Consider the following 16,592-nt stretch of genomic DNA (forward strand, 5'->3'; position numbering starts at 1 on the left):
TCAGCCATAAAGCTATGATTCTGCCCTGAAAAGGGAGTCAGCAAAAACAGCAGCTGAAGTTTTGCCATGTCAGTAACCAGGGGGCCGCACGCTTTGTTGCTCTTGCCATTGCCATGCTCTGTGTGCTACTCCACTTTCTCCCAGTTAAAAAACAGGCCTGGCTGGGGAGAGTTGGCTGGAGTTGGGGTGAGGGCCTGAGGGAAGAGCATACAGCTAGCCCTACATGAGTAATGAAAGCGTGCAACCCTCGAGGAAGCTGCTGCCAGCGAGATCTGAGGGCAGCAGAGGGCGTCAGAGAGCTTTCTCGGCCTGCAGAGCCAAACGGGCACTCTCTGTCTGGCTGGTTTTAATGGCAATCCGGGTTTTCGGGGTTTCACCCAGCTCAGAAGGGTGCTGTGCATTGAGGCTTAGGATGCACCCTGAAATCGTGGAATTGGTCCGAGGCAGTTTGCAGAAGTTATCAGGTGACACACAGCTCTTGGCATTTCCCGGGAAGCCAGGGCTTGCAGTCAGTGCAGCCGGCACCGGGGGTTATGGTACGTGAGGGTGAGGAGGCAGGGAACAGGCACTGAGGTGCGTATGTGGCCGAGCAAATAGGAAGGGTGCTGTTCTGAACACAATCACTCTTTTCACATTTGTTCCACACTGGAGCGAAGTCTGAGAACCCCGGCCCTGAGCTTATCCTAATAGAGGAAATGGCCTAGGGATCAGAGCCTCGGTCAGGTGCAGTAGTAAATGGTGTCAGTTCGTCTAACTTTAACCTGCCTGTGGAACCACTATGTGGCAGGTGTGACCCTGTCCTCGGAAATCATGGGAGATGGAAGTATTGTAGCCGGTTCTGCATGCTCATATTGACACCAGACTTCTCCTTCCAGAACCAGTACAAGTCAAGATCACTTCTATCCAGACCAGACTCCACGTTCTAGCAGGATAGACCCTTCTATGACAGCTTCTTCTGATGGTGTCTGAGTGGAAGTAACGGCTGCCATGCTGCAACCTACTAAAGACATTGATTTCTGGAAGAGCATATTGGGGAATGCAAAGCAGCTGTGAATGTAGGAAGCACCAAACTGGAGAAGACAACTGGTCCATCTGATCCAGTATCCTGTCTCTAACCATGAGCAGATACGTTTTAAGAAAATAAAATTCCCTGCTAGTTTGCAACAATTAGAGAATGGTTGATGAGGGATTAAATCCCTTCCAAACTTTTGGAGATTTTTTCCAAAGTCCTTGCGATTTTTAAACCACCCAGTTAAAACCACGTTGATGGCTGCTTTTCCATCACCGGTGTGGTAGAAAGCAATTGAGGCATAATACTGGATCTCAGCCATTGCCATGTAAAGCCACACATTTACACAGTAAGTCAAAGGAAAAAAATGTGAACGTATTTTATCTGCACATGGCTGCCGATCAAGTCTTGTGTCTCTATCTGTATATGATCCCATGCAGATAAAAGTCAAACCGAATCCAAGGTCCTAAATTCATTTTAAATAAAGCTGGAGGTGCAAAGTTGGTTGCATCTCTCCCAAATAAATAAAAGGCGGGTTCCTCTACCCACCTTCAGACGGGTCACATGATCTTACGTTCCAATGCAAAGTTTTTTCTTTAATAATGACGTTTCGTTCCAGCTCTTGGCCTTGATTCATAGCTCTGGTTCTCCAGTTCCATGCTCGTTTAAGCCTTTTGATTTCAATGGAGTTAAACCAAAATGCACTGCAATAACACAGTGGTGAATAAAGCCCTTCCTACTTAGCATGGTTTGTTATATCTAAAAACCCTTCCATTCTCGGAGTGTACAATCGTATACCAAACACATGATGTATTTCCTTGGCATTTTGATAAACTGTTCCTTGTTCCTCCATTAACAAGATATGTCTGGACAAGACGCCACAGAGCCTTGTGAGAGCAGATATCCATTCCTGAGCCCCTGCTTCTCCCTAATGTCTATTATATGTATAACCCCCTAGTGGATATTGCAGGTGTATATTTCTCACCCTCTGCCCCCTAGTGGCTATACGGTATAATATACATCACTTAAATTGGATTAACTGGTGCACAGAATGTCTGATGCCTCTCTGAACATAGGTCTTAAGTTTTTTGTTCAGCATCTTTTCACCAACATCCTGATTATATCCCCAAATAGTTGAATAAAATACAGCCTCCAATAACCTGCTCTCTTTCTTATGACCCTGCCATAACAGAGGCAAAACCTGCAGACATCTTTCTGCTGTAACGATGGTCAATATCCTCCCGTAACGCACCTTTCAAGGGCCTTCACATGCCTATCACAACATGTGGTGTACTTCATCCAGTGAACTAAATGCCCCCAGCAAGAGCTATGAGGGTGAAAGGAGACAGTCACTACGTTCTCTAATGAATTTGCACAGAAAAGTGATAGATTAAAAATATCACATCGCCCTGGGAAAAACAGTTTTCCCACAAATCACTCCTCTCAGTCCTCGTCCTCAAAGAAACCCTGCACAACACGAGCCTGGGAGCTTAATCCATAACTTTGCTTGACACTAAAAATCATGGACTTGGTAAAGATGCTGCCGTAATGAGCCATAAATCCAATCTGTAACCCACTAACCCCTTTTTCTCCTACAACTGCAGTGGTGTTAACTGTTTGCGTCACCTTGACTGGTCTCTTGTAACATGTGTTAACTCCTTATGCTAAACAATCTGCTGCACCTGGTATTTAGCTGGGACACTCTGTTTTTTGGTGTAGACATACCCAAACAAAAATAAACCAAGGCAGTGAGTCTCAGAGCCAGGGTGAACTGACTTGGGCTTGCAGGGCTTAACAGGTGGCTAATTTTAGCCCCACAGTGACATTCAAACTCAGGCTGGTGCCCAGGTTCCAAGACCCTCCCCATTTGCCGGGTTTCAGAGCCTCGATTCCAGCCCAAGCCTGAATGACTAGACTGCTATTTTCAGCCCTGCAGGACAAGCCCCAAAAGTAAGTGACCTGGCCTCAGACTCACTGCTATGGGGAGTTTTTGCTGTGTAGAAGTACCCTAAGAAGACGAGCCCTGTGTAAGCTCGAAAGCTTATCTCTTTCACCAAGAGATGTTGGTCCAATAAAAGATATTACCCCATGTCACCATGTCTCCATGGGTCACAACTGAGAATACCAAATTCGGGACAAACTGCTGAGAAATAGGGCAGATACACCCCAAACTGGTGGTTATTCTCCCATAAGGTATACCAAACCAGAAACAAAAATAAACTGTTTCACCACACTGGCTAACGAAGTCATAAAAGCAGTCTCTCTAGGCATTCCAGTCCTTGTATCACGCCCAAAACACTGGATTAAAGATGAATGGTTCTTTACAATCAGTCTCATCAAGCAAAAAGGTTCTTCTGGTCGCAAAGGACCAGCCACACACCCAGGTCAATATATAACTTAGATCTTACCCCAAAATCACAATGATGCCAATCACTTAGTATCTAAAATCTAAAGGTGTATTCATAACAAGAAAGAAAGGTGAAAATTAAAATTGGTTAAAGGAATCAGTTACATCCAGTAATAGCAAAGTTCTTGGTTCAGGCTTGTAGCAGTGATGGAATAAACTGCTGGCTTAAGGCAAGTCTCTGGCTGCTTCCAAATCATTAGAAGGTCCTCAGTCCCTTGGTTAGAATGCTCCCATTAGTGTAAGTTCACAGTACAGAGGTTTGAGCAGGAAAGAGTCAAAATGGAGGCATTTCCATGGTCTTTTATATCTTCTACCATGTGGAGAGAATCCCATTGTTCTCACTGTGGAAAATTACAGGGAACAAGATGGCATTTGGTGTCACATGGGCAAGTCACATGTCCATGCATGATTTCGCTTAGTCACAGCAGAAGCCATTGCCTCTGCCCCAGATGGAACATTCACAGGAAAGTCCATTTAGTGATACATGCATCCAGATAGCATAATCATAACCAGCAAATCATAACTTTTCCATAGACACCTTACTTGACATACTTTGTATAAGATTTATTGCAATTATATAACAGCTGTAAGAACAATGATCTACATGGTCATATTTTAATCAGATAACGTCACACCCAACCCACCTTTTCTCCTCTTCCTTTGTGTCTTTAGACAAGCTCTGGGGCAAGGAGAGTCTATTGCTCAGTGTATGGTCAGTGCCTAGTACGATATGGTACTGATATATATATATATATATATATATATATATATATATATATATATATATATATATATATATATATATATATATATATATATATATATATATATATATATATAGTTGCACTGTATTTGCAATTTCTTCAGATTAAACTGCAGCAGCAAGTGGCTCACATGGATAACTGGAGCACAGTTGCAGAGTTCATCTTGAAAGGCTTCCCCCACAGCTGGCAAACAGATCATCCTCTTCCTCATGTTTTACCTGGGCACCCTCTTGGGCAACCTGGTCACCACCACCATCCCTGTGGCAGACCACCAGCTCCACACCCCCATGTACTTCTATCTGTGCAACTTCTCCTTCATGGAGATCTGGTTCACCTGTTAAAGTGCCCAAGCTCCTGGCTGACTTGCTGTCCCAGAGAAAGTGTCCTTCACTGGCTGCACGGCACAAGGCTTCGTCGATTTCTTCCTGGGTGTGACCAAATTTCTCTTTGCTGTCATGGCGTTTGACCACTACACTGCTATCTGAAACCCGCTGAGATACATGGTCATGAGCAACCATTTCTGCCTACATCTGGTCTTGGTTGCTTGGATTTGGTCATTTTTGTCCATTTTCTCCCCAAACATCTTATACCAATTGCCATTCTGTGGCCAAATGTGGTGAACCATTTTTTTCTGTGACAGCACACCACTGGTGAAGCTGGCTTGCATGGATACCAGCAACCTGGAGCTGGTGAACTTCATCATGACATCTCTGCTCATTCTCAGCTCCGTGGCGGTCACCATGGTCTCTTATGTGCATATTGTCATCAGTGCTCAAGACAGGCAAAAGGCCTTCTCCACCTGCACCAATCACATCACCATGGCCAGCACTGTCTACAGGAGTCACATCTCCATGCATGTCCAGCCCACTCAGAAAGCTCCTTGGAGAACAAAGTGGTGGCCTTGTTGACCTCTGTGTTCACACCATCCCTCAACTCCTTCATCTACACCCTCAGGAACAAGATGGTCAAGCAGGCCCTGAGGGAGGCCAAAGTGTGGAACGAGCTCTCTCTCTTCCAAAGGCAAAAGTAGTCCTAGAGCGTGAGTGGGCATGTTACTGAATATTCAAGGACTATTGCATTAACTTTATTAATGTTGTGTGTATCTTTATGGACTGGCTAGTGATGGCATTCTGGGCTAAATAGATAAGATGAAGCATGTTTCCTGCAGGAAGCAAAGTCAATGGGGGTAATTAATGCAGATCTCCCATGCTGAAGACAATGCAGGTAACAATTATGATCATCTAATCCAGGGGTTCTCAAACTTTGGATCAGGACCCCAAAGTGTGCCACAACCCCATTTTAATGGGGTCGCCAAGGCTGATGTTGGCCCTGGGCCACAGCAAGTCTGAAGTCCAAGCCCAAGCCCCACCACTCAGGGCTAAGGTTACATGCCTCCCGCCCAGGGTAGAAGCCCTTGGGCTTCAGCTTTGCCACCCACCCCCCCCACACACACACACACACCTGGGGCAGCAGGGCTCTGGCAGTCTCGGTCTTCGGTCCCCACTCCTGGGGTCATGTAGTACTTTTTGTTGTCAGAAGGGGGTCATGATGCAATGAAGTTTGAGAACTGCTGATCTAGTCTGATCTCCTGTATGACACAACGCACTGACTGTCTCCTAGTCTAGCAGCTAGGACACTTAGTTGGGGTTCAGGTGTCCTGAGTCCTGCTCCCAGCTCTTCAGCTGAGCTGTTGTTGGACCTTAGACATGTCACAGTGCCAGTCTTTCCAATTTCCCTTGGTCTACTAAGACTGCAAGCTCTTTGGGGGCAGGAATGGTCTCTATGGGCTTGTACAGCCCTTGGTACAAATGGGCTTTGATCATATTTTAAACTTCTAAGCACTGTGGTAAAAACGAACAGCAGTAATGCCTGCATTTGACAATGGACATCCAACCTCGATGTAAAGACTCCAAGTGATGTATCTTGTAGTTAGTTATTCTCATCTCTATCTATCCATCCCTTACTTCCCATATGATTTTTTTTTTCTAGCTTCCACTCCCAGACATTGTTTCTTCTTACTCCTTTTTTTCTACTAAATTAAAGAACACTATTGTACCAACGGTCCTGAGCTCCCCTACTCCACCTTCTCTCCTCGCACAGCTGTCTGTGGCTGACTCATTGTTTTTTAGTTTCTTGCTTCCTTTCACATTCCCAGTTTAGCTCTGCTAAGACAAACTGAAACCTGAAATCTAGAATCCATCAGATCTGAAAGGAACAGCTGTGCTTTTTGGCATGGGGTAATTTCTCACCCATTTCTGCTTGTGCAAACTGGACTCCCAATTTAACTTTACCCATAGAAAATATTGAATAAGAGGGGACATGATGGATTAAAAAATGGGTAATATATTCATAGATAACCATTGATAGTGGTCCCTTCTGACCTTAAACTATTGGCATTCTTTATACACAGGCCATAGATTCCCTCCCCAAGAACCTAGGGGGTCCAAGCTATGGAGCTTGGGAAGCTGTTTCCTGGGAATCTGTTTCAATATTTAATTTTACTGACTGCGAGGAAACGACATCTTACTTCAATGTTGAATTTGTCTAACTTCAAGTTCCAGCCCCTAGATATTTTAATGCCTTTGCCAGCAAGATTGAAGAGCCACCACAATCAGGTATCTTTGGCATGGGTAAGCAACAATACACAATGATCAAGTCACCTTCCAAACATCTCTCTGGTAAACTCAATAGATTCAGTTTCTTCAGAGAAGGTAAGACAGTAGCCTCTGTTCACCTTGTTCCATTATAGAAGAACCAGGGGACATTGATAAAACTGAAAAGCAGTGACTGTAAAACTAATAAAACATGCATGAAGCCATGCAACATACAATGCATCTGTGGGACTCATTGCCACAAGATATCATAGGGCCTAAACCTGAGATTTTTGAAGATGTTTGATGGATTTGGCACCCATTTCCCAATATTTTAATTAGAGCTGGTTGTTCAACCCCTGCTATGTAGCTTGGGGGGAAAAACAGCAAATAATCTTAGAAAGTTTCAAAGACAGGACTGGACTTCTGAATGAATAACGAAAGCTACAAGATCTAAAAAAAACCAAGCGATTTGGAAGGAGTATACATTCTGTTCCTTCGTGGCATACATAAAAATCAAAGTCAGAGAGGTTAGGAAGAAAATTTGCCATGGAAAGATTATCCCATAATTATCCACTAAGGAATTTATTGCAGCTTCCTCAGAGGCAGTTAGTAGCCTCCATTGTCAGAGACGGGCGAGTAGAGTGGGCGGACCAGCATGCATTTTCCTCTGAGCCCGGATGCCTTGTAAAATTGTGAAGATAAAGGCTGAGATGTCCAAAGGATTCTAAAAGGGAGCGAGGTGCTAAATTCCCATTGAAATGAGTGGAGTACCAAACTCCCTTAAGCTCCTTTGAAAGTCTGTCCCAGGATCCACATATTGAGGCAGACAGACACTGAAATGGGTTTTAAAAGGCCATAAAAATATAACAATTGCCCAACTGGATCAGATCCAGGCTCTAGTCCAGAATCCTGCTTCCAACAGAGGCAGGAATATATTTTTAAAGGGAGGTGCAAGGAACCCAGAGGAGGCAGATGTGGGATACTGTGCCGCCACATAGGTCTCAACTTTGTCTCTAATGAGATTGGCTCCAAATCCCAAAGCAGGTGATTTAGTACCCCTTCCATTTGTTGTTGTCTTTATAGTTTAATTCTGATAACTCTGGCTATCCTGACAGCGACAAGGTGGGGGAGGTAATATCAAAGAATCAATCCTGAAGCACTTGCATGAGAGGAAAGTGATCAGGAACAGCCAGCATGGATTCACCAAGGGAAGGTCATGCCTGACTAATCTAATCGCCTTTTATGATGAGATTACTGGTTCTGTGGATGAAGGGAAAGCAGTGGATGTATTGTTTCTTGACTTTAGCAAAGCTTTTGACACGGTCTCCCACAGTATTCTTGTCAGCAAGTTAAGGAAGTAAGGGCTGGATGAATGCACTATAAGGTGGGTAGAAAGCTGGCTAGATTGTCGGGCTCAATGGGTAGTGATCAATGGCTCCATGTCTAGTTGGCAGCCGGTATCAAGTGGAGTGCCCCAAGGGTCGGTCCTGGGGCCGGTTTTGTTCAATATCTTCATAAATGATCTGGAGGATGGTGTGGATTGCACTCTCAGCAAATTTGCGGATGATACTAAACTGGGAGGAGTGGTAGATACGCTGGAGGGGAGGGATAGGATACAGAAGGACCTAGACAAATTGGAGGATTGGGCCAAAAGAAATCTGATGAGGTTCAATAAGGATAAGTGCAGGGTCCTGCACTTAGGATGGAAGAATCCAATGCACCGCTACAGACTAGGGACTGAATGGCTAGGCAGCAGTTCTGCGGAAAAGGACCTAGGGGTGACATGGACGAGAAGCTGGATATGAGTCAGCAGTGTGCCCTTGTTGCCAAGAAGGCCAATGGCATTTTGGGATGTATAAGTAGGGGCATAGCGAGCAGATCGAGGGACGTGATCGTTCCCCTCTATTCGACATTGGTGAGGCCTCATCTGGAGTAATGTGTCCAGTTTTGGGCCCCACACTACAAGAAGGATGTGGATAAATTGGAGAGGGTCCAGCGAAGGGCAACAAAAATGATTAGGGGTCTAGAACACATGAGTTATGAGGAGAGGCTGAGGGAGCTGGGATTGTTTAGCCTGCAGAAGAGAAGAATGAGGGGGGATTTGATAGCTGCTTTCAACTACCTGAAAGGGGGTTCCAAAGAGGATGGCTCTAGACTGTTCTCAATGGTAGCAGATGACAGAACGAGGAATAATGGTCTCAAGTTGCAGTGGGGGAGGTTTAGATTGGATATTAGGAAAAACTTTTTCACTAAGAGGGTGGTAAAACACTGGAATGCGTTACCTAGGGAGGTGGTAGAATCTCCTTCCTTAGAGGTTTTTAAGGTCAGGCTTGACAAAGCCCTGGCTGGGATGATTTAACTGGGAATTGGTCCTGCTTCGAGCAGGGGGTTGGACTAGATGACCTTCTGGGGTCCCTTCCAACCCTGATATTCTATGATTCTATGATTTCACTGGAGGAACTTCTGCGCGTGAAAGAGACATGCTTGTGAGCTACATGGGCCAGGTAGATGTGCCCTTCTGGCCCTATCTCCTATTTTCCTAATCTGCTGTGCATGAACATTAAAAATTGTGAGCCAGGTGTGTATGGGACAGATTTAAGAGGTTTAGGTGCCTAGTGGGATTTGCAAAAACAACCCGTTTGATTTAGGTTACCAAAGGCCCATTGAGTTCCAGTGGGTTGTAGGTAGATAACCCAGCTGGGAGCAGAAACCGGACAACTTCAAATGAGAAATTTAGGCTCAAACTGTAAAAATGAGAGGTGATTGACCATTGAAATAAACTACCAAGAGAAGTGGTGGATTCTCCATCTCTTGTCATCTTCATATCAAGACTGGAGCTTTCTGGAAAGTGCTTTAGTCAAACCCAAGTACGGAGTTAGCTGCATGAAAGTTAATAGCCTGTGATGTACATGGTCTCTTTTGGCCTTAAACTCTACAAATCCATAAAAATCTACTTAGGTGCTTTGGTAATGCCCACAAGGTACATAAATATCTTTCAAAATCTCACTGTGAGCCTTTCTGTGCCTCAGGCCCCATCTATAAAATAGTAAGAATAGTACTTCCTTACCTCCTAGGGGTTTTGTTCAGGATAAGTATAATGACCATGGAAATGTTTGGGTACTACGATAATGAAGAGCATATAAATACGAGAGAGAGAGAGAGAGAGAGAGAGAGAGAGAGAGAGAGAAACTCCTACTGAATGACAAAGGGACCTGGGTCTTTAACTCTTAGACCACTTTGAAAATCCCATCCAACAGGCCTCAAGGGGAGGCAAAGAGTCATCACCAGCTATGAAGGTTGGTCTTCTGGTGAAGGCACTGTCCTGGAACTTGGAAAATGTGGCTTTATGTCTAAGCTCTTCCACCTACTCATGTGACCTTGGGCAAGTTGCTTAGACTGTGATCTTCAAAAAGACCCAAGAGATTTGGTGTTCAAATCCCATTGAATTTCAGTGGCACGTTGGATGCCTAACTATCTAAAGTATTTCCAAAGTGCCTATGGAAATCCCAGCCTAGATTTTCAAAAGCTTCAACTGCACTTAAATGCATCAGTTCCTATTGAAAGTCACTGGAAGTTAGATTTCTAAGTGCTGTGTGTACCTGTGAACACTTACCCTGTAATCTTTTAATATCCCTCCTCTGTATAATGAGGATAATCTGGGTTGCAAGGAATATGTAAGAGTTTGTTAAAAATATGGAGGAAATTTCATTATCAAATTTTGACATTGAAATGAAAAATTAAATTGCAATTTCAAACTTTCATGATATTTTGCCACTGTTATTCAGACATTATGGTGACTGGGCCACCTAATAATCTAGATAAAAATAAAAATGCAATACCTAGACCCTGGAGAGGAACATAAACATTAAACCCAATCTGAAGTCTTATTCATTTAACTGAAAGGAAGATAAATTCTGTGACATCTAAAGTTATTGGGCACTATCCTGACCTACTGTAAACTGAAGTGTTGTTAACTGAACATTGGGGCTCTTATTAAAAAATAAAAATGGATTGTGACAAGAGCAGAGTGAATATTATTCACTGAAATTCAGTTTTGGGTTGACCAAAATTTAGTGAATTCAGTCAGCATTCAGCCAATAGCTTTGAGGTGGGTGGGAGGAGGGGGGGATTCCAAAACTTTAAATTTCAAAATGTTTCATGTTGATATTTTCAATTAGATTTAACTAAAAACACACCAAAGTTAAACAAAATGTTTTGTTTTGGGTCAAACAAAATGCTTAATGTTACCTGAAATGAAGTGTTTCAGTATTTTGTTAGAGTGACCAAAAAAAAAATAAAAATAAAAAAAACAATTGTCATTTCAGATTCACCTGAAATTCCCCACCCCCCCTCAGATATTTCATATTGACCACCAAACCAGAAAACCCAACAATTATTCACCCAGCTCTAGTTATGAATACTTTAAAACAATAATCTTGTTTGATCAAAGTCTTCTTCTGATTAAGGTACAATTCTTCAAGGGAAGACTCAGTAAGGGCCTCCTATGAGAAGCACAGCTGTTGAAAACTTATTCCTGTCCCTTGTCAGTTGGTGTCAAAGAAATCTGATGTCTTTCCCCCAAGCCACCTTAATTCAAATGTCTGCTTTCTCAGAACTCCAATATAGCAACAATGCCACCCTGGGTCTTTCAAAGGACGCACATCTTCCATTCTTGAAACTTGCAGGTGTCTTCATTCTGAGAAAGACAGACTAAAATATCTCAAACTCATTCTCTGAAACCAACTGTCAACCACTGCCATTTTGACTAGAACGGCTTTTTAGGGATTATTCTAACTGTCATTTTTAAGCATCTAAAAATATAAAGGGACAATTTATTTTGCTTATGGTGTTAAGGTGATATCCTGGACTGATGTGAGTTATCAAAGCTCTGCTAAAGTCAGTAGACTTATGGTCAACATAATATCATAATATCATAATATCTAATATCTGATCTGGTCTCTTTTTTTAAGAAAAAGGAGAGGAAGAGTATGGTGAATAGAATAAACAAGGAGTCCTTGTGTAACCTTAGAGACTAACAAATGTATTTGGGCATAAGCTTTCATGGGCTAAAACCCACTTCATCAGATGCATGGAGTGAAAAATACAGTAAGCAGAACATATATTATAGCACATGAAAAGATGGGAGTTGCCTTTCCAAGTGGAGGGTCAGTGCTAACGAGGCCAAGGCAATCAAGGTGGATGTCGCTCATTTCCAACAGTTGACAAGAAGGTGTGAGTGTCAGCAGAAGGAAAATAGAATGTGCATCAGTCCCTAAACAAGAAAAGATTATTATAGACACGATTAAAAAGAAGAAGCCTACATAACATGAAAAATATCCATACTGTCCCAGATCTCCAGCTGCTGAAAAATCAGCCCTAGTTCCGGCGAAGTCAGTGGGTCAGATCTCCTGCTGGCGTACACTGACCGAGCTCCATCGGAGTCTATGGTTCAGACTCAGCTAGCGTAAGTCAGTGTAGCTTCACTGAAGTCAATGAGCCAGATCTCCAGTTAGTGTAAATCAACCGTGGAGTGAATAGACCAGATCCCCAGTGGGTGCAAATCAGTGTCGCTCCATTGGAGTCAATGGAGCCAGGGCAGTTTATCCCAGCTGAGTTTACGGCCTATGGGTGAAATTCATCTCTGCCAAATGGCAGCATAAAGCCTAAATAACATTTAAGTCTCACATAAGTTCCATATTGAGGGATTCAGTGGGCCATAAGTGGTGCACGGGGCTTCCGTGGTTCCTCCGAATAGCAAATTTCCCCCTATATTAAGAAAAGGATTATTTCCTTCCCCCCCACCCCACCCATCCTCACAACATGTGTCAGGAATACCTGGGAACTCTTGTCAAATTATGAGCCAAAAGGAAGGCGTTGAGACAGTCCAAGGGCAAGATTGCTCATTCTAACTCATCTTGAGTAGCATTTTACTCCATGAGTAGGTGCACTGAATTCATTGGAATGGCTTGTGGAGTAAGGTGCTACCCAAGGTAGAACTGGCAGAATCTGAAACATAAGGTACTACAGTATCTAGACAAGCTAGACCAATTCAGACTAGAAATATGGTTTAATTATCTTCCATCTGCAACTTATCTAGTTGTTCATAGTCCATCACTTGAAGTCTTTAAATCAGGACTCTCTAAACAGACAGTTTCAACAAAATTTGTTAGTCTCTAAGGTGCCACAAGTACTCCTGTTCTTTCAACAACATAGGAGCTTGAGGCAAGAGTCAGTGGGTGACATTCTCTAGCCTGTGTTATACAAAAGGTCAGACTAGATGATCATATTGGTCCCTCCTGGCCTTAACACCCATTGATCTAAAAGGTGAAACATGATTAAGTAGGGCAAAGGGGAAGTCCACATTTTTAACTCTTCATGTTAGGTAGCAATGAGATCTGTTGGACTGGAATGGTGACCTGAAGAAAATGGAAGGACAGCCATCACTTGGGTCACCTAAAATGAAGCCAGACAAATAACTGAACAGCACACTGAATGAAGTTAAACCCTGCTTAAATCTTAAAAAAACAAAACAAACAAACAAACAAACAAAACCGTGCCTTAAGTGACACACAGGCTTTGTGCTGGCCTTATACCAGAGAAATGCTTCATCCCATAAAAAATAATCTCGCACTGGCTGGGAAATGGGTTAGGTGGGTGAGATTCTGATTCCATTACTCATAGAATTATAGAAATGTACGACTGGAAGGGACCTCAGTAGGTCATCTACTCCAGCCCCCTGCACTGAGGAAGGACTAAATATTATCTAGACCATCTCTGACAGGTGCTTGTCCAACCTGCTCTTAAAAACCTCCAGTGATGGACATTCCACAACTCTCCTAGGTAACTTGCTCTAATTCTTAGCTACCTTTACAGTTAGGAAGCTTTTCCTAATGTCTAACCCAAGTTTCCCTTGCTGCAGTTTAAGCTCATTATTTCTTGTCCTGTCCTCAGTGGATAAGGACAATGTATCACCCTCGTCTTTATAACAACCCACTACATACTTGAAGATTGTTATTGTCCCTCCAGTCTTCTCTTCTCCAGATTAAAACACACCCAATTTTTTTTTCCAATCTTTCCTCATAGGTCATGTTTTACAGACCTTTAATCATTTTTGTTGCTCTCTCTGGACTTTTTCCAATTTGTCTTTCCCGAAGTGTGGTGACCAGAACTGGACACAATACTTCAGGTGAGGCCTTATCAGCGCTGAGTAGAGTGGAAGAATTGCTTCTTGTGTCTTGATTACAACTACATCCCAGAGTGATGTTCACTGTTTTTGCAACAGTATTAAGTGTTGACTCATATTTAGTTCGTGATCCACTATAACCCCCAGATCCTTTTCTACCGTACTCTCCTAGGTGCTCATTTCCCATTTTGTATTCGTGCAACTGAATATTTCTCCTTAAGTGTAGTACTTTGCATTTTCTTATTGCATTTTGTGCTATATCAGCCCATTTCTCCAGATCATTCAGAATTCTAATTCTGTCCTCTACTGCACATGCAACCCCTCCCAGCTTGCTATCATCCGCAAACTTTAGAGGTGTACTCTCTATGCCTTTATCCAAATCATTGATGAAGATATTGAATAGAACCAAGCCCAAGGCAGATCCCTGGGGGACCCCACTCGATGTACTCTTCCTGTTTGATTGTGAACCACTGATAAACTACACTGAGTTCTCTTTTCCAGGCAGGTGTGCACTCACCATATAGTAGGCTCTTCTAGGCTATTTTTCTCTAGTTTGTTTATGACAATGTAGTGTGAGATAATATCAAAAGACTTGCTAAAGTTGAGATATATCTCATCTACTGCTTCCCTCCATCCACATTATTTGTTACCCTGTCAAAGAAAGATATTGGATTGGTTTGACATGATTTGATGAGAAGTAACTGTCAACATAGAAGAAAATAAGGTGATAAACCCAAGTGCTTACAAATTGATTATTTGCTCCATTATCTTTCTGGATACCAGAATATAGAACAGAATATCAGGGTTGGAAGGCATCTCAGGAGATCATCTAGTCCAACCCCCTGCTCAAAGCAGGACCAATCCCCATTTTTGCCCCAGATCAACTTAACAGGCCCCTCAAGGATTGAACTCACAACCCTCAGTTTAGTAGGCCAATGCTCAAACCACTGAGCTATCCCACCCCCCAACTTAACCTAAATAAATCCCAAAGTTAAGCTGTCTGGTCTATAATTCCCTGGGGTGTCCTTATACCCCTTTTTATAGATAGGTACTATATTTGCCCTTTTCCAGTCCTTCGGTCTCTCCCCCATCCTCCAGGAGTTCTCAAAGGTAATTGCTAATTATCTCAGGAAGTCTCAGAGATTTTTGGCTAGTTCCTTAGTATTCTAGGGTGTATTGCATCATGCCCTGCTGACTTGAAGACATCTAATTTGTCTAAGGCCTTGTCTACACTGCCACTTACAGGACCTTCCTTGCTCAGGAATGTGAAAAGCCACCCCACGGAGTGATGCAAGTTTCAGCGCTGTGACGTGCCCGTGCAGACAGTGCCCCAGCGCTGGGAACTGCGCCCCTCCTGGGGGTGGCTTTCCCCCGGCGCTGGAGCCGCCAGGACACAGCCACCTTAACGTGCTGCCCCAGCCGTGCTGTTCTTTTCCTACGCCAGCCTCAGAGCCTGTCCCCGGCACCCAGATGGTCAGTGTCAGTTGTCTGATCACGGTTAACTTTTTGGTGAAAGCCGAGGACTAAAAAAGGCATTTAACACTTTGGCCACTGCTGCGTTTTCTGCTGTTGTCTTTCACTCTGCTGAGTACTGGGCCTGCCCTGTCCTTTGTCTTCCTCTAGCTTCTCATGTATTTGTCAAATGCTTTCTTATTACCCTTTATATGCCTAGCTGGTGTAACCTTATTTTGTGCCTTGGCTTTTCTAGTTTTGTCCCTCCATTCTTATGTATTTTTAAAGAAAATATGCATCCTTTGTAATTTGACTTAGTTTCCACTTCTTGTATGACTAAATTTCAGCTCTGCCGCATTGAAGATTTCCTGTTTAAGAAGCTCCATGTTAAAAAGTTGTGTATTCCAGAAAAAAAAAACCTTACTAAAATAAGTGGACTAAGGTGTTATTCATTGCAAGCAGGGTAGCAAAAATTTTGCACCAACAACCAGATTTTTAAAGGATTTATTTTTAGGTATTGCAACTCTGAGTGGAGCGATGCCTACCTGATTTAGGAGCCTGATGGTATTTAGGTTCCTAAAGATGTAGACAGGTGCTTAATGCACATTGATTTAAATGCGTGATGGGCAAATAAGTACTTTTGAAAATCCCAGCAGGTGCCTAAATACTGTTAAAAATCTAACCCTGAGTGACTAAGGCCTAGTCTACACTTGAAAGCTTTACCTACATCGCTATGCCGCTTAGAGGTGCAATTTCTTTTAAAAGGAACCCAGCTATGCCAGTAAAAGCTCTAATGGAGACACAGTTGTACCAGTATAAAGACCAGCCTGGTACCAGGAAAGGTACCAGCCCGGCAGGTCCAACTGAGATGCACCTGGCCTGAGATTTCTACCCTCTTCAAGCACCAATGCACCTCAGCAAGTATTTGCTGTGACAGCAGGCAGCGTTTTCAAAACAGTAAGGTTTGTTAGTCAGCTGGAACACAGTGTCTGGGAGCCCTGAGTTAAGCGCAGAGAAACAGAAGTTAAGATACAGTCTATGGTGGCCAAGCCAGCACTTCATTTCCTGCTCTTTCCCTCTGTCTTTGTCAGTCCCAGTTGAGAGCTGCTCAATTCAACTAAAAGCCAGCTCTTAGCCTCCCTCCCATGCTGAGTTCACATGTTCCATCTGCCGGAGATTCCCC

General features: G+C 43.2%; 1 pseudogene; it reads left to right on the forward strand.

The window, feature by feature from the left end:
- The first annotated feature begins 412 nt into the window (after positions 1-412).
- Positions 413-5,210, forward strand: LOC140896807 (olfactory receptor 6E1-like; annotated as a pseudogene).
- Positions 5,211-16,592: the final 11,382 nt, after the last annotated feature.

This window comes from Lepidochelys kempii, chromosome 13, assembly GCF_965140285.1.
Source record: "Lepidochelys kempii isolate rLepKem1 chromosome 13, rLepKem1.hap1, whole genome shotgun sequence".
Lineage (NCBI taxonomy): Eukaryota > Metazoa > Chordata > Testudines > Cheloniidae > Lepidochelys > Lepidochelys kempii.